At 46.0% G+C, this 24,029-nt stretch overlaps 1 protein-coding gene across 1 annotated transcript in view; it reads left to right on the top strand.

Annotated features, from left to right (window-relative positions):
* Positions 1-24,029, top strand: part of LOC126252259 (MAP/microtubule affinity-regulating kinase 3-like) — a 440,781-nt gene that overhangs the window by 357,478 nt on the left and 59,274 nt on the right. The gene's annotated exons all lie outside the window — the stretch shown is intronic.

Raw genomic sequence — 24,029 nt, 5'->3', positions numbered from 1 at the left:
TAAGAAAGCTGACTATCCACTTCTTACAAGCCGGCCAGTGTGGTCGAGATGATCTAGGCTCTTCAGTCTGGAACCGCGCTATCGCTACGGTCGCAGGTTCGAATCCTGCCTCGGGCATGGATGTGTGTGATGTCCTTAGGTTAGTTAGGTTTAAGTAGTTCTAAGTTCCAGGGGACTGATGACCTCAGAAGTTAAGTCCCATAGTGCTCAGAGTCATTCGAACCATTTGAACACTTCTTACAAAACATACTTCCCCTGCATTACTCCTGTCCATTGCAGCACTTGCTTGACCTACACACTGCAACTGTTTGTAAATCACATTCTTGGTGCGCTCCTTATTTCTGAAGTTGCAGAAATTGGAAAATTCAGACTGTTAATGCTTTGTGTCTGACAGCAGGCAATAATAGTAATAATAACAATAATAATAATACTCTGTACAGAACTGTAGTAGCCCTTATGTAGTTACTGCTGTGTCGAGCTATCGATTAATTCATTTGCCTGTTTCGAAGCGAGTAATGAAGCAATTTCTGGACTACTGCAGGTACTGTTTACAACTTCATACTTGAACAACGTCATTCTTGTACATATTGTATATTATTCATCTCTCCCTGTAGCTTACACCTGTTTTTCTCACAATTCTGAGTCATCGAAGCGAGTAATGAAGAAATTTCGGCACTACTGCAGGTACTATCTACAACTTGGAGAAGACATTCTCTTGCGACATTTAGCATTTCTTACGCATAGTTCCCATGTTGGGAACCACTGTATTAGAGGAAGCTGTAGCGGGTAAAAAAGGAGTACGGGACAAAGCACAGCATATGTGTGTAGTGGGTGGACTATGTGAAGAAACTGTAATCTCCATTACATTAAGGCTACTAATTGAGAAAAAGTAATTATTGGTGACTTATAATGTATAATCAGAGTCTTACAAAATTATGATAATAGTAATGATATTTTGAAAATAATTTAGTTTCGTGACAGAAATAGAATCGAATCGTTTAGTTTTTGTTGCTCAAAAAATTTCATTTTACCCCTCAGGGCGTAATTATGCCTAGGTTGGGATCCACTCTACTACAGGGAGCTGTAGGAGGTAAAAATTGTAGAGAAAGATAGGGATTGGAATACATCCAGAGACTAATTTAAGACGTAGCCTGCTACTCTGAGATGAAGAGATTGGCGCAGGTGAGGAATTCGTGGCGGGCCGCATCAAAATAGTCAGAAGACTGATGACTCACACGCACGCACACACACACACACACACATACACACACATATACACTCCTGGAAATGGAAAAAAGAACACATTGCCACCGGTGTGTCAGACCCACCATACTTGCTCCGGACACTGCGAGAGGGCTGTACAAGCAATGATCACACGCACGGCACAGCGAACACACCAGGAACCGCGGTGTTGGCCGTCGAATGGCGCTAGCTGCGCAGCATTTGTGCACCGCCGCCGTCAGTGTCAGCCAGTTTGCCGTGGCATACGGAGCTCCATCGCAGCCTTTAACACTGGTAGCATGCCGCGACAGCGTGGACGTGAACCGTATGTGCAGTTGACGGACTTTGAGCGAGGGCGTATAGTGGGCATGCGGGAGGCCGGGTGGACGTACCGCCGAATTGCTCAACACGTGGGGCGTGAGGTCTCCACAGTACATCGATGTTGTCGCCAGTGGTCGGCGGAAGGTGCACGTGCCCGTCGACCTGGGACCGGACCGCAGCGACGCACGGATGCACGCCAAGACCGTAGGATCCTACACAGTGCCGTAGGGGACCGCACCGCCACTTCCCAGCAAATTAGGGACACTGTTGCTCCTGGGGTATCGGCGAGGACCATTCGCAACCGTCTCCATGAAGCTGGGCTACGGTCCCGCACACCGTTAGGCCGTCTTCCGCTCACGCCCCAACATCGTGCAACCCGCCTCCAGTGGTGTCGCGACAGGCGTGAATGGAGGGACGAATGGAGACGTGTCGTCTTCAGCGATGAGAGTCGCTTCTGCCTTGGTGCCAATGATGGTCGTATGCGTGTTTGGCGCCGTGCAGGTGAGCGCCACAATCAGGACCCGGCATCATGGTGTGGGGAGCGATCTCCTACACTGGCCGTACACCACTGGTGATCGTCGAGGGGACACTGAATAGTGCACGGTACATCCAAACCGTCATCGAACCCATCGTTCTACCATTCCTAGACCGGCAAGGGAACTTGCTGTTCCAACAGGACAATGCACGTCCGCATGTATCCCGTGCCACCCAACGTGCTCTAGAAGGTGTAAGTCAACTACCCTGGCCAGCAAGATCTCCGGATCTGTCCCCCATTGAGCATGTTTGGGACTGGATGAAGCGTCGTCTCACGCGGTCTGCACGTCCAGCACGAACGCTGGTCCAACTGAGGCGCCAGGTGGAAATGGCATGGCAAGCCGTTCCACAGGACTACATCCAGCATCTCTACGATCGTCTCCATGGGAGAATAGCAGCCTGCATTGCTGCAAAAGGTGGATATACACTGTACTAGTGCCGACATTGTGCATGCTCTGTTGCCTGTGTCTATGTGCCTGTGGTTCTGTCAGTGTGATCATGTGATGTATCTGACCCCAGGAATGTGTCAATAAAGTTTCCCCTTCCTGGGACAATGAATTCACGGTGTTCTTATTTCAATTTCCAGGAGTGTATATATCCCAGGAAAAAAACAGTTCGTCTCAGGATAATGGTTTTGGAATAGTAGATACTTGGCCGTGCACGTACGTAAGCAATCGGTTCCTGTTATTGCTCGCTGCGCGTATTGACATCGCGAGCGTAAATCGTCAACACATAGGCAACTGCGACCTGAGTGGCTGCGTCATTGTAATACACCGAGCGACGACAGTAGGCGAGTAACCTGTGCAGATGTTATTGCAACTCTGTTAACTGTTAGGATGGAAAGGAGGTTTACTATTGCTGAACTATGCGATATGCATTTAATTTATGGCGAGGCAGATAGTGTTGCGAGGGCAGCAGTACGAATTTATCGAGAACGCTTCCCACAACGGCGACTTCCTGCACGAAAGACATTTGCTGCTGTGCACCAAAGGTTTGTGTCATTGTAATTCTCTACTTGTATGCGATTATTATGCATTTACATCTCAATAAAGTACAGTAGTTATCTGCACCTTTGTAACTTTTCATCCGTATGCGAAACGTATCTTCTGTTCTGATATGCTTTCCGTTTTTGTTACATCATGACAGAATACAACTGACGAGTACGTATTTACTTTCCTTAGATTGAGAGATACTGGCTCTTTACTGCCCCGCGCAGAAGGCAGAGGCCCACAACGCGCCGATCGTACATTGGAAGCTGAGGAAAGAATTCTGGACCGCATCCAGGAGGATCCTTCTCAGAATACTAGAAGCATCGCCCGCCACGTGGGTATATCGCACACTGTCGTTCATCGCACTTTGCAAGAGGAGCGTCTGCGGCCTCACCAGATTCAACACGTACAAGCAATGGTAGAACAAGATTTCCCTCCACGGCGTGAATTCTCAGAGTGGTTTTTGTTACACAGTGCGCAGCATGTTTTTGTCAACAAAATACTCGTCACAGATGAAGCGTGTTTCACTCGCGACGGAATAACTAATTTCCATAACATGCACACGTGGGGTGTACAGAATCCTCGCCACGTAGTGGCAACACATTTTCAGCGACGATTTTCCGTAAATGTGGGGGCGGGTATGCTCGATAATTACATTATTGGGCCCTATGTTTTATCTGCACGTTTGACTGGTAACTATTACCGAACGTTTCTAGAGGAAACATTGTTACCAACGTTGTTAGAAGACATTCCATTAGGCATACGTCATAACATGTGGTTCCTCCACGATGGTGCTCCACCCCACATTGGTCACAGAGTACCCAGATTTTTGGAAATCGAGTACCCAGGTTTTTGGATAGTCGATTTCCAGGACGATGGATCGAGCGTTCGGGTCCACGTCGATGGCCAACACGCAGCACCGATTTAAATCCACTGGATTTTTACTTTTGGGACCATATGAAGGAACTTGTTTATGCTGAGCCAGTATATAATGTGGACGAATTGAGGCAGTAGATTTCAGATGCTGCCAATACCATAAAGGCCAATGTGCGTGTGTGTGAACGAGTGCGACGAAACTGGGTTCGCCGTAATGAAGCATGTGTAGAAGCGGATGGTGGTCATTTCGAACATTTATTGTAGTATTGGTGTGTTACGATGTTGTTGTACAGAAGGAAAATAATGTGAATTTAGTATTCGTTATAGCATTGCCGTAAAAAGGTGAAACAGTTGATTGTAGTTAATGCACAACTATCTACTTGGTGATTGATTGAATTTGTACTAATGGAAATACATTGTGTTTGATATTAGCTTGTCATTACTACTACGACCTTCGTTATCGACTTGTTGAGAAACAGACTGGTTATATTCAATTCACGTAAAGCGAATTACACATTCTTGACAACCCCAAAAATTGTTTACATTCCATTTTTCCGTACCACCTGATTATCACGCCACGTCGTTTACACGTCTAATGATTTCAGTCCTCTGGTCGGCTCGTTGCCTTTCTCTGGCCGCCCCGTCATTGTAGGCAATAAGATCGGTACGCCGTGTACTGTCGGTTGACTACGTAAACAGAAATGCGTATACTATCTATCCTACGAACATTAGGTTTTAATAATACAAAAATAAAGTACATGATACAAGAAAATGTCATTAGACTTTTTTGTCAAGCACACCGAGATGTGTCATCTGTATAATTTTGGCGCCTTATACCGTTTACACCCTATATATATATATATATATATATATATATATATATATATATATATATATATATATCCTCAATTATTTGCTGGATGTATTCCAATCTCTGTCTTGTATATATAGTGTTGCGTGCAGTAGTTGCTGGTTAGGAAGAACAGTGGGATTGGTGTCTTGAGGCGCGACCGCCACACGACCGGCAGACAGCCGCAGCAGCAGGAGAGAGCGGGTTCGCCGGCCCGTCCATTAGCCGCTCACGCACGGCCGGCCGCGCCCTGCTGGTGCGCCCGCCAGTGTCAACGATCCCCGCGTTGACGCGTGACGCCGGCCGGCGGCCAAGGCCGGGACGCCACCGGACGCCCGCTCTGCGGCTCTGAGCCGTCGAGTGCAGCTGCGTCCGCGCACCCTAGGGCAACAATCACTACTCTCACCAGGGGAGGAGGAAGTCCAGCAGACACTTCCCTCGACCACTATCGACACTCCGCCGTAAACAATTGCTCCGCTGCACACCGCCAACAGCCTACTCCCGCGGACACTGCGTCCAAACACGAACTACCCCGAATTCGTTAATTAGGTAGAAATGTTCTGTACTTGGCTGCGCTCGAAAGTTTCTGATCTCCAGAGTTGATATTTCGATTTGTTTTTTTGTGATTACGTAGTACTTATTTAGGAAACTGATGCATGGAGACTGACAGAATGTGGCCGTGGTGGACTAGCGAGTAGAGTACTGTGCTCTGATGCTGGAGGACCTGGCTTCAGTCCCAGATATGGGTAGTGATCTTTTCCTCGTTCCACTCCCTCAAAGACAGCTCCACTCAGCTTGCTGTCAAGTGAGTACCTGGGGGTAAAGGGAGGCCGTTCTCCCTCTCCTACTACCTGCCGGCCGCGGTGGTCGTGCGGTTCTAGGCGCTGCAGTACGGAACCGCGGGACTGTTACGGTCGCAGGTTCGAATCCTGCCTCGGGCATGGATGTATGTGATGTCCTTAGGTTAGTTAGGTTTAAGTAGTTCTAAGTTCTAGGGGACTGATGACCTAAGATGTTAAGTCCCACAGTACTCAGAGCCATTTGAACCATTTCTCCTACTACCGCTGTGAGAAAAAGGCTGTTCCCTATTTACAGTCAGGCCAGACCCGGTTACGGCTTATGCACGGCCGACTTTACAAATCTTACTGACCAATTGCAATAATTTTATACAGCTGAATATGAGATTTTAACGTCCCAAAACCGGTCGTGGATTGAATAAATCATTACAGCTGAAAAGTCAAACAATTGAAAATGCAGGATGGAATGTAACAAGATTATGAGAAGGAAAGTTGCTACTCACCATATAGCGGAGATGCTGAGTCGCAATGTGGTTTCAGTTGCCTGAGACTGCAGTCGTGTGTGTGAGTTACGTTTCCGTGAGCGTGTGTATGTGTGTGTGTGTGTGTGTGTGTGTGTGTGTGTGTGTGTGTGTGTGTGTGTGTGTGTGTGTTTGTGTGTGTTTGTGGGTATGTGTGGCTATTGCTGACGAATGCCTTAATGGCTGAAAGCTTTAATTGCGAGAGTCTTCTGTGACTCAGCACCTCCCCCATTTGGTGAGTAGCAACTTTCCTTCCCATAATATTATTATTACAACCGAATCAGATTTCTTCAAATTAAATATTCACGCCTCTCATTTGCGCATGTCAAACACAGCAAATTTTCTGCTGGGGACACTTTGTATGAGGTATCTGAATGGCAGCCCATTCATCCTCAAGAGTCAAAACCAGAGACGGCAGTGCCGTCGTACGATGGGGTCTGAAGGCCACGTTCTAACTCACCCCAAACGTGTTCCATTCGGTTCGGGTCAGGACTCTAGGCAGACCAGTCCATTACAGGAATGTTATTGTCCACAAACCATGGCCTCACACATGCTGATTTATGGTAGGGTGCATTGTCATACTGATACAAACAAAAGTTGAATTCAAAATGTTCCTGTGCTTTATGCACACACAGTGCTACAAAATGTCTTCATTGTGTGTGTTTAGTCTTTTCTTTGGCGTAATAACGGGACAAAACCGCAACAAAACCCCGATACCTTAAAGCCTATTCCTCCGTATTTTACTCTTGGCGCTGCATCTACATCTACCTGAATACTCTGCTATTCACAATTAAGTGCCTGGCAGAGGGTTCAATGAACCACCTTCAATCGCAGGTAACGTTTACCAGGCATTCGCCAAATCCAAACGCTTCCAGCGGACTGCTACAGGTTGAAGCATGATTCAAAATTCCGAATCACTCGTTCCCCAGTCGTCCAAAGTCCAGCGATGTCGCTCTTTTCACCACCTCAACCGTCGCTTAGGATCGACTACAGAAATCTGTGGCTTATGAGGAGCTGCTCGATCATTATACGCTATTCTTTTTAACTCCCTACGTACAGCCATTCTGCGAACTGAACTGCTGGTAGCACTCCTTACGCTATTTTCACTTGATATGAACTCCATTCATGAGAACATTCGGTTTACCATGGCATAAGAAAAAAATGGTTGCCTCTCTTTCTTGGATGTGCTATTTAGACGGAAGAGTGATGGCTCTCTGGGACATTCGGTTTATCGAAAGCCCACACGTACTGATTTGTATTTAAATTCGTCCAGCTGGCATCACCCATCGCAAACAATGAGTGTACTTAAAACACTTGTACACAGAGCTCATGTAGTGTCAGATGCAAATAGTTTGCCTCAACAGCTTGCCCATCTGAAGAGGGTTTTCAAAGAGAATGGATATTCTATCCGGCAAATTAGCAAAGCATTTGCAATTAAGCCAAAGAAACAGGGAGTGGAGAAAGAAGAGAGCACGCCTACTAAATCTTAGCTTTTCTTCCCTATGTTGGCAACATTTCCTTCAAAATTGCAAGAATCCTCCACGGTTTCGAAGTGAAAGTAATTTTCCGTCCACCATCGAAGATTTCCGACCTGCTGGGATCAGTGAAAGACGATCTGGTATTGCGGAAGGCGGGAGTTTATAAAATACCTTGTCAGTGTGGCATGTCATATATAGGACAAACATTGAGAACAGTAAAAGAACATTGCACTGAACATCAACGCTGTACTCGCCTTTTGCAACCTAGCAAGTCTGCAATTGCTGATCATTGCATTTCCACTGGACACTCAATGGAGTATGACAAGACAACAATTTTAGCCACAGCAACATCCTTTTGGGACTCCGTCATAAAAGAATCAGTGGAAATTCGCTTGACAGACAATCTTATGAACCGTGACAATGGCCACCAGCCAGATAATGCGTGGAACCCCGTCATCTCTAAGATCTGCTCCAGACGAAGACGTCAGAGTACTCCAATGGCCGCGCAATTGACAACGCCGAAGACAGCTGAGTTCTGCAGTTCCACCTGCGAGGGCGCTGCCGGCGGGCGGTGTGGTTCGTCTGTCCATATGATTTCGACGCATGTGCAGAATACTCGCTGCACGCTATATATTACGGAACGGAGGGCGCCTTCGTCAGTCTTCGATGGCTCACCTGAGGATGGCTGGCAGTTGTCCAGTCGAAATATCGACGACCGGCTGCAAGCCCGAAATGTTTTTGAATATTTAGTTCGCCGAGAAAATTTTTGATTTCACATAACATGCATGGATGACCATCGCCCTGCAGGAACAGAACAGTAAGATGCTGTCGCATGAGAGGTAACACACGAGGACACAGGATGTTACTAACGTATTGTTATGTCGTCAGAGTGTCCTCAGTCACTACCACCGTGACCTGAAGTCAAACGGAATTGCTTCCTGCGCCATGACGCCAAGCGTAACACTGCTAAGCCTCTCCAAAACTTTGAAACAATCGGACTTCTCCCCAGGTTACCGTTATACTCGTCGATGATCTTCATCACAGGTAGTGTTGTACGCCTTCATCACTGAACCTAATGCGACGCCATTTATCAGCGATCCATGCCTCCCCGTTATAACACCACCCCAAACGCAGCTGTTTGTGTCATGGCATCAACGGCAGCCTGCCCGTGGGTCAGTAATTCACTAATCTGACTGCTGCTGGTCTGCGGTCAGTGGTGCACGACAATGCAGAATGTTGCAGAGGTGGGGTTACGATGTACCTGTTGCACAATACGGCGATCCTGCCTTTTCATGGTCAGAAGCGGTCGACCGCAACAATGACGATGCATATTACGGCAAGAAAAAGGAATAAAAGTGAGATAGTATTAATACTTTCATCCTTCTTTACCTCCTCTGCATTACTGCAGATGACGTGTCACTGATCACATTTGTACTGTGCATGCAGTACACGTGAGGTGCCTAGTCGTTTCCATTGCCCTGTGTGGAATACATAAGTTCTTGTACACTTCACTAACCTGCTGTCTTCATGATCATGATGTCTCCAGCGCAGAAAACAGCACGCAGGTCGTGGATTCTTTTTCTTGAGGCTGAAATTAACTTCGCAAGGAACTACTGCTACGAATGAACTATAACTCATTTGGGATGCCACTCGCGTTTTTATTGATATAGACACGAGAAACTATTCTTAATCACAACGTATTGAACATATCTTTCCACAGTCATTATATCTGGCTAAAATGAAATTAAATACATCCTGCCACAGACAACATGTCTGTCTACTGGAACGGTCAGAACTGGAGAGCCGGACTGCCCGAGACACTTCGCGCACCAAGCCAGCAAGGCGTGACTCGAACGCCACCGAAGTGCATCGGCAGCAATATCGTCAGTCTTTTGTTTTAGTAATACTTTGATTTTAACAATTTTGAAATGACTGACTGATAGCTGGCTGTTGAGAAATGTTTATTTAAAAAATGAAGTAATTTGGATGACAGGTTTAATTAATAAGAGCAACTAAAGTTTAACGTTTTGGCACCCTACCGACGAACACAGCAGCCAATCACAGAGCAGCAGCATCATGCAGGCGGTCCTTCTCACGGAAATGGTACCGAATCTAACATCTGTCACCGGTACCTCATCCCACAGTGCGTCATCTCTATGCTTCTTGCATCTCCACTGCCCTGGGAATAGCTTCCTGGAGCCTAATATGATGACTGAATAAGCCAGAAATATTACAATATGTCTGTTCTCACGTTCCCATACAGTCCAACATAAGGCCAGTGTCACATTAGAACGCTCTACACATCTCGACATTGCACGCTTCGACCAGCTGGTCAAATGAAGACCCATAATGAGTCCGCTTTCGAACTATGTCAAATGCTAATAACGCTGTCTCACTCGAGTACGGTGCATTCCTTGTCTCTCACAACGTTCAGACAACATCTGCCGCTGTTAAGGTCCCTTATGGATCCTAATAGGCCTGGTAGCGACACGAAACACGAACAACAAAAACGTATTCTGGTGACTATTCAGTACCTCACAGGGAACCGCAATTCTAGTCATTTACATGCCCGCCGATGGTATGTACGTGTACGTTCTCGGCGGCCGGAGTGGCAGAGCGATTCTAGGCGCTTCAGTCTGGAACCGCGCGACCACTACAGTGGCAGGTTCGAATCCTGCCTCGCTCATGGATGTGTGTAATGTCCTTAGGTTAGTTACGTTTAAGTAGTTCTAAGTTCTAGGGGACTGATGACCTCAGATGTTAAGTCCCATAGTGCTCAGAGCCATTTGAATATTTTTTACGTACTAACAAGGACATCCAACCATCTCTTCTAGGTGCGTCACCTTTTTTCTGTCAGGCAGTGAAAGTGAAGATTTCACAAAGTTTGTTTCTGTGTTAATCCTAAAACTTTTGTATTCCAAGTCCGAATTAGCTAGTCAACATAACTCCGACATCCGTATTTCGCCGAGCAATGTGGTGCAGTGGTTATCCCATTGGATTAGCACCCAGAGGACGACAGTTCTAATCCTCCACTCGCCTCTCTTCATCTCGATTTTCTGTGATTTACCTAAATCGCTCAAGGCAAATGCTGGAACGGTTTCTTTGAAAGGGCACGGCCGGTTTCTTTCCCCGTCCTTCGTTAATCAAAGCTTCTGCTCCGTCTCTAATGATCTCGTCGTGTACGGAATATTAAACACTAACCTTCCTTCCTTCCATCCTTGTTAACATCAGAACAAAACTGCCGCCCAGCGAGGTATAGGCTAGTGATATCTTTGCATCTCAGCCTCCTTACCATTATATTGCTCTCCAGTTCTCTTCTTCCTCCCTCTCCTCCCTTTTCCCATCCTTCATCTCATTTTCTTTTATCCTTCCTCATTTTGTTTCTCCCATCAGAAACGGCGCCTAGAGGGCTAGGGCACGTGCCACAGCTCCCATACCTCAATTACGCTACTGCTCTGCCACGAAACTTTGTAAATATTCACACGACCCTTGTTTCTATGTGCTCAGTTACACTTGAACAGTATACAGGTATGGACCACACGTTTGTATTGTACCGCAATCTCTTTTGTAGACGAAGTGCAGTTTACTAGTGCCTTCCCAATCAGTTGTTGGCTGCCATTTACTACACCTAATCTGAATACATGTGTTCGTTCCATTTAAAATCTCTACACATTGTTACTCCCAAATATTTGTATAACATGACTGATTCCGGATCTCTCACTAACCATATACTGCGAGGTTACCACGTTCCGCTTTTCGTAAAGTGTTCAACTTCGCATTGATCTACAGTAAGAGTTAACTGCCAATCTTTTCTGCAGTAAGGTATTTTATCGAAGCAGAACTGGATAGTAACGCAATATATACCGGATATAATTTCTTCGTAGATAATTGCACGGTCTGCTAAAAGTTCCACGCGATAACTAATGGTTCAAATGGCTCTAACACTATGGGACTTAACATCTGAGATCATCAGTCCCCTAGACTTAGAACTAACTAAACCTAACTAACCTAAAGACATCACACACATCCATGACCGAGGCAGGATTCGAACCTGCGACCGTAGCAGCCGCGTGGTTCCGGACTGAAGCGCCTACAGCCGGCCGGGATGGCCGAGCGGTTCTAGGAGCTACTTTCTTGAACCGCGCTACCGCTGCGGTCGCAGGTTCGAATCTTGCCTCGGGCATGGCTGTGTGTGATGTCCTTAGGTTAGTTAGGTTTAAGTAGTTCTAAGTTCTAGGGGACTGATGACCACAGATGTTAAGTCCCATAGTGCTCAGATCCATTTGATTTGAAGCGCCTAGAACCGCTCGGCCACCGTGGATACTTTTGATCACATAGTGTATCTTCTGTCATCCACTGTACAGTGACGTGCGGAGTAAATACAGAGAGAGACAACTGCTACCCGCAGGTATCTACGCAGAAAAAGCCCCCGCGAATACGCGCGAGAGAGGATATTGCCCTCGTACGTGTCGTTATTCGTCCCAACCCTAACCCTTCGGTCGTTAGAATCTTTACGCTGCTGGTTTCCCTCGAACACAACTAAAGAAAAGATAACAACAGAACCGTTCGGACAGTAAAACAATGGAACTACTGAAGCGATTACTCCAGTCGTCGGAGGCTCGCGACCGACGCGAACGTGCGTATTAAGAGGAAGTGACTCGTCTCAATGGAACGCAGCCGCAGAGAGGCACTAATTGGCGGCTAATGCATAATTACCGGAGAAGGGAGGAAGCCACAACGCTAATGAAGCAGGAAGCCCAACACGGTTGCTAACTCGGCGCCGTGTGGCGCCAGCGGCCGAGGGACCGGAGGTAGGGGAGGATCTGGAATCTGGCTGGAGAGGCAGCGAGCAGCTCGAGGAGACGTCGCCAATCAGCCGGCGATCGCTATCTCCAGAGAACGCCGCCGCCGCCAGCGAGTTCCCGCCGTCATGAGCCAGCGCACGGAAAAAGGACGACCGCAGGCGACTCTGGTTAGCCTTCTGCCGGGACGGGACCGCGGCGCCGTGACGGACCCGTCAACTCCTATCCCTCCACCGTTTCTTTCTCCTGCCGTCTCAAATACTTCTCGCTCAGACGTAAAGCTGCCGACGTCACTTGTGATCTGCGGATTTTTCAACGTGAACCAGCACTTGGACCCCTTCAGCCTCTCTCTCCCTCTCTCTCTCTCTCTCTCTCTCTCTTTCTTTCTTTCTCTCTTACCCCCCCCCTCACACACACACACACACACACACACACACACACACACACACACACGCACACACACACACACTGTCACTTCCCAAAAGAACATTCAAAATAATTGTTGGGAAAACATAGACAAAGCAAATTAAATTTAACAATGGTTTTCCTCAATGGCCCCTCTTAACTCCTCTGCTCTTTAGCATGTATGTCCCTGGTATGCCCGTAACAACATCTCTAAAATTAGGATACGCTCAGGGTTGGGCACTACTTACACAACACAAGGAAATTTAAAAAAACGGAGAGCATTTTAACAAGTGACTTGGTTCTAAAGGGTAATAGTTTCCAGGCCCGCCCGGTTGGCCGTGCGGTCTAACGGGGGCCAAACCGCACAATAACCCTGGGTTCGGTGTGGGGCGGCGGTGGGGTGAAGAAGTGGACTGCGGTAGTCGTCGTGGGGTTGTGGACCACTGCGGCTGCGGCGGAGACGGAGCTCTCCGTCGTTTCTAGGTCCCCGGTTACAATACAATACAATACAATACAACAGTTTCCAGAAATGGAGGCTGCAGCTCAGTTCAACTACCACGGAGGTTTCATTCTTTCTTCCGTGCAATATACTTGCACACATGGAGCTTAGAATTCCTTTCAAGAATGTCACTTTGATTGACAATAAAACTTCAAGGTATCCAAGAGTTACTTTGAACAGAACGTTAAGCTATAAGTAACACCTGATAAAGACGGCTGCAAAAAGTACAAAGAATAACACATAGAAAAGCAGTGTGGCATCACATGAGGCTCTTCGGCATCTATGTTACGAATAATACACTACTGGCCATTAAAATTGCTACACCACGAAGATGACGTGCTACAGACGCGAGATTTAACCGAGAGGAAGAAGATGCTGTCATATGCAAATGATTAGCTTTTCCGAGCATTCACACAAGATTGGCGCCGGTGGCGACACATACAACGTGATGACATGGGGAAATATTCCAACAGATTTCTCATACACAAACAGCAGTTGACCGGCGTTGCCAGGTGAAACGTTGTTGTGATGCCTCGTGTAAGGAGGAGAAATGCGTACCATCACTTTTCCGACTTTGATAAAGGTCGGGTTGTAGCCTATCGCGATTGCGGTTTATCGTATCGCGACATTGCTGCTCGCGTTGGTCAAGATCCAATGACTGTTAGCATAATATGGAATCGGTGGGTTCAGGAGGGTAATACGGAACGCCGTGCTGGATCCCAACGGCCTCGTATCACTAGCAGTCGAGATGATAGGCATCTTATCCGCATGGCTGTAACGGATCGTGCAGCCACGTCTCGATCCCTGAGTCAACAGATGGGGACGTTTGCAAGACAATAACCATCTGCACGAACAGTTCGACGACGTTTGCAGGAGCATGGACTATCAGCTCGGAGACCATGGCTGCGGTTACCCTTGTCGCTGCATCACAGACAGGAGGGCCTGCGATGGTGTACTTAACAACGAACCTGAGTGCACGAATAGTAAAAGGTCATTTTTTCGGATGAATCCAGGCTCTGTTTACATCATCATGATGGTCGCATCCGTGTTTGGCGACATCGTGGTGAACGCACATTGGAAGCGTGTATTCGTCATGGCCATACTGCCGTATCACCCGGCGTGTGGTATGGTGTGCCATTGGTTACACGTCTCGGTCACCTCTTGTTCGCATTGACGGCACTTTGAACAGTGGACGTTACATTTCAGATGTGTTACGACCCGTGGCTCTACCCTTCATTCGATCCCTGCGAAACCCTACATTTCAGTAGGATAATGCACAACCGCATGTTGCAGATGCTGTGTGACCCTTTCTGGATACAGAAAATGTTCGACTGCTGCCCTGGCCAGCACATTCTCCAGACCTCTCACCAATTGAAAACGTCTGGTCAATGGTGGACGAGCAACAGGCTCATATCAATACGTCAGTCACTACTCTTGATGAACTGTGGTATCGTGTTGAAGCTGCATGGGCAGCTGTACCTGTACGCGCCATCCAAGCTGTGTTTGATTCAATGCCCAGGCGTATCAAGGCCGTTATTACGGCCAGAGGTGGTTGTTCTGGGTACTGATTTCTCAGAATCTATGCACCCAAATTGCGTGAAAATGTAATCACATGTCAGTTCTATTATAATATATTTCTCCAATGAATACCCGTTTATCATCTGCGTTTCTTCCTGGTGTAGCAGTTTTAATGGCCAGTAGTGTACTTGCATAAATGGAGCTTAGAATTTCTTTCAAGTATGTCACCTTAATCACAATAAAACTCCAAGGTATCTAAGAGTTACTTCAAACAGAACGTTAAGCTATAAGTAACACCTGACAAAGACGGCTGCAAAAAGTATAAAGAATAACACAAAGAGAAGCAATGTGGCATCACATGAGGCTCTTCGGCATCTATGTTACTCAAATACCTATAGTTCTAGTTTATTCAGTAGCACAATACTACTGCAAATCACACAAAACGAATGAATTCACGGCCGGTTAAAAGTACTCCCAATTTATGGCTACCAGTCCTAAGACCGAGCGAGGTGACGCAGTGGTTAGCACACTGGATTCGCATTCGGGAGGACGACGGTTCAATCCCGCGTCCGGCCATCCTGACTTAGGTTTCCTGTGATTTCCCGAAATCGCTCCAGGCAAATGCCGGGATGGTTTCTTTGAAAGGACACGGCCGACTTCCTCCCCCGTCCTTCCCTAATCCGATGAGACCGATGACCCCGCAGTTTGGTCTCTTACCCCAAACAACCCAACCCAACCAGTTCTAAGTCATAAACCACCACAAGAGCGAACACAACGAGCACTTCTTACAGAATTTTTTTTTAAATTTAACAACTACCTTTTCGAAACTACCTGGCAGGTTGAAACTGTGTGCTGGACCAAACTCGAACTCGGGACCTTTGCCTTTCGCAGGCAAGTGCTCCACCGACCGAGCTACGCAAGCACGACTTACCAACAGAATTGGAGCTGTGAGGATGGTTCGTGAGTCGTGCTTGGGTAGCTCAGTTGGTAGAGTACTTGCCCGCGAAAGGCAAAGGTCCCGAGTTCGAGTCTCAGTCAGGCACACAGTTTTAATCTGTCTACACTCCGCTGCACAGCGAGAATCTGCAATTACACAAATATTAAACGACTGCGCTCTAGAAAACCATCGACTGCAGTGATACTGCAATTGATGCCTGAAAATAGGTCGCTTACAAAACATTGTTCCACCCAATCTTAAGTATTGTTCGTCTGTCTTGTAGACTTACCTTGTCGAAAAGCAGAGGAGATAAGAGATTCGAGGAAGGACTGCACCATTCGTTACCGGTTTGCTTAACCAGTGCGCAAATCCCACAGAAATGCCAAACAAACTGCATCATGGATCTTTGAGATCTAAAATTTTATTCATGGCTGTCAGTCAGCAGCTGTGAAGCTCGTTTTAAGAACAGAAATAATCAGTCGTCAGCTGCACAAATTTCTATTAAATTAACTTCTTGAATAGTTCCTCAGAAGAGCATACAATTAAGCTTACATTGGGAAGTATTCCTCAAGCAAACTGTGGACGATAGAGTCCTACAAAAACGGGCATAGAATGAAAATTTATGGATTACGAGGGTTGTATCACAATTAACAGCAGATTAATAATGATAAGAGTACAGTAATAAGCACTTTATAAACGTACCTTCGTTAAAATTCTTACATAGCACTTGCAAGCGATTAAAAAGTAACGTAAAAAATGTAAAGATATGGTGACCAAAAAAACTTCACATCGTAAGTAAAATATTAAAATCACGAGACATATGATGATGATGATTAGCACCAACAGACAGTTTCGCTATAAAAGGTTTCACGTACATAAGAAGCAACGAGCATTAGTGTGCCTAAAAGCTCACGAAGACTAAGTACCATGAGGGCGCTCGTGTCTATAACGAAAGTCAAATAAATTTGACATCAATCTTAAAGAAATGGAACACCATTAAGATCTTATGTCACACGCTAATGAAGCGCATAAATTTTTTTAGAAAAATTACATAGCTTGTAAAAAGGGGTGAAGAATTGGTACAATGATCACGTTTATTTAACAATCAGCTGACTGTGGCGCCGTGGGACGATGGAGAAGCAGCGCTACATTGAAGTTTCCAATATCATGACGTAGAGACCGGCGGCTGGATGCGAGATTTCAGGGACGCAAGTAATTTTACATCATCTTGTTCAGAGTGTGACAACTGCTGCAAGAAATAAAAACATGGGCATTTGAGACGATCTTCAAAGCGAATTCTGAAAACCGCTGCATGTAAAATGAACATTTGCATCTCTTCAATGATACAACCGCCAATACCATGGCACAGCCATAAAAACCACAAGTTTCGATTTTTGAAAACTTGTGATAAAATTTAAAATGATAAATCATTTTCTACAAAATACTGTTCTGAAATTCAGCTTTTTAAAACGTAATTTCTTGTAAACAATACAAAAACCTCAAGATTTAACAAAAACAACAGGTGCTCCCAAGCGTTCCGGTAGCAGTGTTACTTTGCTCCCTTCTTCTGCTCGACACATATCGTCCAAAGTCGGTAGTCTTCATTGGTATGACGTCATTTTTTCAACTACTGCTAGCCACAATGTTCAAACACTTTCGTTGTAGCTGGTCGGTAAACGTGTGTCAGGCACTTAGCGATTAATGACAATGATATTCCTGGCCCATTGGGGTCACGTACAATTCCTTCTTCCCGAAGAGTTAAGAAACACAGAATGCGATGTAACATGAGACACTGAGTTAGATGTTTCGTAAATGTAAAAATGTCATTTGTCTTCTACTCATTGAGTTATATTACAACTGGATCGATTTAAGGTTATATTCATTACTACAAATAAGCAACACATTTGAACCGAACGTTCCTTTAATACGTCTGAGCGGTAAATTATAGTTACTTTTCGATTTAACACACGTGCACTACTTTCAATCGCCGGTGTCGGTTTGTTCCAGTAAGTTAAAAATAAATTTCTTGAGAGGTACGGGAACGCCGTTCCGCCGCGTCCCTCAGAAATTAAGCCCTGCAACGAGGTATTTAGCGTTTGCTAAACAGTCAGAAATTTCATTTCTCAATATACCGCATCGTTCTTTCATATACATCCACCACCTCACTCCCTAATCTTTCGTGGTTTACCTTTTTCATGTCTTTGCAGAAATTCGTTCGGGGTGAACCGAATTTCTCTCGATCTCGACAGAAACCGTCGTTTATTGCGCAATGTTACCATTACACGTTACTATACATGGAGGTGACAGCACATGAGATACCTCCTAATACTGTGGCGGACCTCGTTTTGCCTGGCGTAGTGCAGCAGCCCGAAGTGGCATCGATTCAGCAAGACGTCAGCAGTCCCCTGCAGAAATACTGAGCTATGCGGCGTCTACAGCCGTCTATAAGTACGAACGTGTTGCTGATGCAGGATTTTCTGCACGAATAGTCCAGAATGTTCTTCAAACCAATCGCGAACAATTGTGGCCCGGTGACTCGACATCGTTGTTTGGGAATACGAATTCCATGAATGGCTGCAAATGGTGTATGAGTAGCCGAACATAACCGTTTCCAGTCAATGAAGCCGCGCGGGATTAGCCGAGCGGTCTCATACGCTGCAGTCGTGGACTGTGCGGCTGGTCCCGGCGGAGGTTCGAGTCCTCCCTCAGGCATGGGTGTGTGTGTTTGTCCTTAGGATAATTTAGGTTAAGTGGTGTGTAAGCTTACGGACTGATGACCTTAGCTGTTAAGTCCCATAAGATTTCACACACATTTGAACATTTCCAGTCAATGATCGGTTCAGTTGGACCAAAGGACACAGTCCATTCCATGTAAACACAGCCCTCACCATTATGGAGCCATCACCAGCTTGCACAGTGCCCTGTCGACAGCTCTTACTAGCCGGCCGCTGTGGCCGAACGGTTCTAGGCGCTTCTGTCCGGAACCACGCGGCTGCCACGGTCGCAGGTTCGAATCCTGCCTCGGTCATGGATGTGTGTGATGTCCTTAGGTTAGTTAGGTTTACGAAGTTCTAAGTCTAGGGGACTGATAACCTCAGATGTTAAGTCCTATAGCGCTTAGAGCCATTTCAACAGCTCTTGGAAAATGAAATAGGATCACATCTGATCAGGCCACAGTTTTCCAGCCGTCTGCGGTCCACCCAAAACGGTCAAGGGCCCGGAGAGGCACTGCAGGCGACGTCGTACTGTTAGCAAATGAAGTCGCTTCCATAGCCTATTAACGCCAAATTTCGCTGCACTTTTCTAACGGATACGTCCTTTGTACGTCCCACATTGGTTTCTGCGGTTATTTCTGGCAGTGCTGCTTGTCTGTTAGCACTGACAACTCTACGCAAACGCCGCTGCTCTCGGTCGTTAAGGGGAGGTTTACTGTCTTTGGCCCGAAAAAAGCATGTTCTTTGAGAATTTTTTTTCTCGGGATTTGTTAGAGATATCAACGTCAATTTGGTCAAAATGTTTATTGATATTTAAACTACAAACTGGCATTTTTTTCGACCGGAAATGACGAAGAGCAAAGGCGGAAGTGCCGTCGGAACGAAACAAAATTTCGATGTAGACCTCCACGCGTGGTATGTCACAGGTCAGCCGGCTCGTCTGAAATCAAAACTGAGTTGACGTTAGACAAGTATATAAGATTCTTTACGAGTTATACCTCGCTTAAATTATTTGGACTACAAGAAACAAAATGGCAGCCATTTGAAAAAAAAATAGGGGTTTTTTCATTGATTTTTCGACTTCGTCGGCCAAGTAAAAATATTTATAGTTGATGGATCGGAATAAAAGTGGTGCAACTCCTAGACATTTTAGTTAGCTTCGTCGGAAAAATCATGCCAATCGGTTTAGTAGATTTGAAGTTACCATACCATGCGATAAAAAAAATGTCATTTCGGGAAAAACGCGTTAGAAGTTTTGACTACATATAAACGCAATATTATGCAACTTACGTTCAATCTGATATTCCGGATCCATAAACTAGTCCTTCCTCTCCCTCATAGAGGGCGTTCTGCTCGATCTGTACCATCCAGCGCTGCTCCAGAGCCGCTCGTACGGCCAGTGCCAAGCGGTTTTCGGCCGCTTGAATCCGGTGGTCGTCCGAATGCTTGGCGAACTGCGTCGAATAGAGTCCCAAGGTGACGTCCATCGTTGCCATGGTCTTCAGAATTGCTGAAAATCCTTCGTTGAAGCTGCTCACTGCCAGGAAAGTCGCAATCTCACAGTCTTCGCACCAGAATGCAAATGCTTGGGGGCTAACTTCCAAACACACGCTTTCAAACTTTCATTTGAATTTTGTGTGTTTCCTCCCAAGTACCGGTACAATAATTCGTCTTCCGAAAGAAAAAAACTGGTGCGTGAAAAAGGCCGATTTCAGGCAGGTGCGTTTTTTTGTTCAACAGCGAATAACAAACATTTCCGTTCCGTATTCGAAAAACCGTTTCAGGGGTGGATTCCAAACATTTTATGGATCCAAAAATGCAATTTTTTAAAAAAGTCGATTTTTTGAACCTAAAGATTACCTCCCCTTAAGTAAAGGGTTCAAATGGCTCTGAGCACTATGGGACTTAACTTCTGAGGTCAGCAGTCCCCTAGAACTTAGAACTACTTAAACCTAACTAACCTAAGGACATAACACACATCCATGCCCGAGGCAGGATTCGAACCTGCGACCGTAGCGGTCTCGCGGTTGCAGACTGTAGTGCCTAGAACCGCTCGGCCACATCAGCCGGTCCTTAAGTAAAGGCCGTCCTCCACTGCGCCATCCGAGGTGACAGGTAATGCATGAAATTTTGTATTCTCGGCCCACTCCTGACACGGTGGATCTCGGAATACTGAATTCCCAATCGACTTCCGAAATGGAATGTCCCTTGCGTCTTTCTCCAACTACCATTTCGCGTTCAAAGTCTGTGAATTCCCGTCGAGGGACCGATGACCGTAGCAGTCTGGTCCCTTTAAATCCCCCAAACCAACCAACCAATTCCCGTCGTCCGGCAGTAATCGCGTCGGAAACCTTTTCGCATGAATCACCTCAGTAGAAATGACAGCTCCGTCAATGCACCGTTCTTTTATACATCGTGTACGCGATACCATCGCCACCGAGCGAGGTGGCGCAGTGGTTAGCACACTGGACGGTTCAATCCCGTCTCCGGCCATCCTGATTTAGGTTTTCCGTGATTTCCCTAAATCGTTTCAGGCAAATGCCGGGATGGTTCCTTTGAAAGGGCACGGCCGATTTCCTTCCCAATCCTTCCCTAACCCGAGCTTGCGCTCCGTCTCTAATGACCTCGTTGTCGACGGGACGTTAAACACTAACCACCACCACCACCACGATACCATCGCCATCTTTGTATGTGCATATCGCTGTACCATGACTTTAGTCACATCAGTGTATTGCGCAGTGTACTGAGGGGGAATTAATATTTCTAACGGTCTGCAGCCTCCTTCAATACACTGCGCAAACAGTCAATACCGCACTCAGTCGGTCAATATCGTTGCACAATACTCAGTATTGCGCACTAAATCTTGAGTGTGTGAGGGGCCTCATTATTCCGTTTCATTGCCGACAGGCGTTCTTTTCGCGTACCATACGCGAGTGATGGGAAAAGTACCCTCAGATTTAGAACTGCACCTCCCCTACAGAGAGAAAAATTTTTCACCGCTGTCACAATAGAACGTGAGTCGTCTTGGTTTACAACGCAAATATTACGCGTCGAAGGAGGCGGGGACAGTGTCACAGCACGGATAATAAATACGTAGCGGACCGCACGTGGGCCGCACAGTTGGCCCGTAAACAAGCGAGCGGTGGCATCTGCCGAGCGAAACCTGGCGGACGCGGAGGCGGCGTCGCAGTGGGAGAGGAGACAAGACGCCGTCTGGGAGCCGAGCTGAGCTAAGCGGGCACCACCTGCTGCGACACGCGAACAGCAGACCGCCGCCGTCCACACACACACACATACGTTTGGGGGGGGGGGGGGGTGTTCCTGCCGCTGGCTCTTCTTTCACAACACTCGGTCTGTGGCGCTTTGCCATTCAGTGATTCAGTGGAGCGTGTTGTAAATTGTGTGCCAAATTTAGCGTAGCACTCATAAAATTATTTGCTCATACTGTCAAACAGACGGTACATCGTACCCTAAACGCTTTATTACGTGTATGCCCAAAAAAGGAATGGCCGACAACCGGTGGAAACATAAAACACAGACAGGTTCAAGAAAATATATTACGCAGTTGCGTAAATGTTTGTCTGGCTATACTGGTTTCGACTGTATAGTCATTTTAAACAGGTCTTAGGATGAATCTTAGCCTAAAGCTGCGCCTATGTTTGTCGGGATGTTGATTGGAATACTCTCTTTCATATTCTTCAGATGGCAGGGGTAAAATACAGGGAGTGAAGGGCTATTTACAATTTGTACAGAAACCAGATGGCAGTTATAAGAGTCGAGGGGCATGAAAGGGAAGCAGTGGTCGGGAAGGGAGTGAGACAGGGTTGTAGCCTGTCCCCGATGTTATTCAATCTGTATACTGAGCAAGCAGTAAAGGAAACAAAAGAAAAATTCGGAGTAGGAATTAAAATCCATGGAAAAGAAATAAAAACTTTGAGGTTCGCCGATGACATTGTAATTCTGTCAGAGACAGCAAAGGACCTGTAAGAGCAGCTGAACGGAATGGACAGTATCTTGAAAGGAGGATATAAGATGAACATCAACAAAAGTTTATGTTAGTTGTTATACGTTCTCAATTCATGGTAGCAAAATATGGGGTGATGAATTTAACGGGTTTCAACTTTCGAAATATGAATTCGTTACAGCCATCTTAAAATACAATTTCAGAACTGTTGCGTGGTATTTATGGAATCAGCAAGCAATGTTGTAGTGTTATTATAAACTTTTCTTGTATATAAAAGATAAAATTTGCTTGACACCAATTTAGGATGGGGTCAAAGAGTCTGTTGCTAGGTGTTGCAATCGACTTTGCTTCAGTAATCGACAATTGGTTATGAAACTGTATCTCACCGTAAAGTGCTTGCGGAGTAAAGAAGCAGAAGTGGTGCAGTTTACCGGTAGGAGCGTCTCACGTAAGATGATTCCCGACAAACATGTTGTTGTTGTTGTGGTCTTCAGTCCAGAGACTTGTTTGATGCAGCTCTCCATGCTACTCTATCCTGTGCAAGCTTCTTCTGCAGTCATGGACTGTGCGGCTGGTCCCGGCGGAGGTTCGAGTCCTCCATCGGGCATGGGTGTGTGTGTTTGTCTTTAGGATAATTTAGGTTATGTAGTGTGTAAGCTTAGCGACTGATGACCTTAGCAGTTAAGTCCCATAAGGTTTCACACACATTTCAACATTTTTGAACAAGCTTCTTCATCTGCCAGTACCTACTGCAACCTACATCCTTCTGAATCTGTTTAATGTATTCATCTCTTGGTCTCCCTCTACGATTTTTACCCTCCACGCTGCCCTCCAATACTAAATTGGTGATCCCTTGATGCCTCAGAATATGTCCTACCAACCGATCCCTTCTTCTAACCAAGTTGTGCCACAAATTTCTCTTCTCCCCAATTCAGTTCAATACCTCCTCATTAGTTATGTGATCTACCCTTCTAACCTTCAGCATTCTTCTGTAGCACCACATTTCGAAAGCTTCTATTCTCTTCTTGTCTAAACTATTTATCGTCCACGTTTCACTTCCATACATGGCTACACTCCACACAAATCCTTTCAGAAACGAGTTCCTGACACTTAAATCAATACTCGATGTTAACAAATTTCTTTTCTTCAGAAACGCTTTTCTTGCCATAACCAGTCTACATTTTATATCCTCTCTACTTCGACCACCATCAGTTATTTTGCTCCCCAAATAGCAAAACTCATTTACTACTTCAAGTGTCTCATTTCCTTATCTAATTCCCTCAAAATCACCTGATTTAATTCGACTACATTCCATTAACTTCGTTTTGTATTTGTTGGTGTTCATCTTATATCCTCCTATCAAGTCAAACAGGGTAGAAGTCAAAATTTGTCAAACCAGGTAAATGAGTTCGATGCTGCATCGATTCGTACCTCAAATTCTTCAGCTTTTACGGTACAGAAAGCTACGAGTGGGTGCAGTGATTGATACACGACGTGCAAAATAAATAGAACTCAAAATATTTCATGCCTCTTAAGCAGGGCGACCCAACTTGCATCATCTGCCCCAGCTGCGCTCAATGTACGTCGGGTTGCCTATCTTATT

Source organism: Schistocerca nitens, chromosome 4, assembly GCF_023898315.1.
Source record: "Schistocerca nitens isolate TAMUIC-IGC-003100 chromosome 4, iqSchNite1.1, whole genome shotgun sequence".
In the NCBI taxonomy this organism is placed as follows: Eukaryota; Metazoa; Arthropoda; class Insecta; order Orthoptera; family Acrididae; genus Schistocerca; species Schistocerca nitens.
This window is presented reverse-complemented; position numbering and strand designations above follow the sequence as displayed.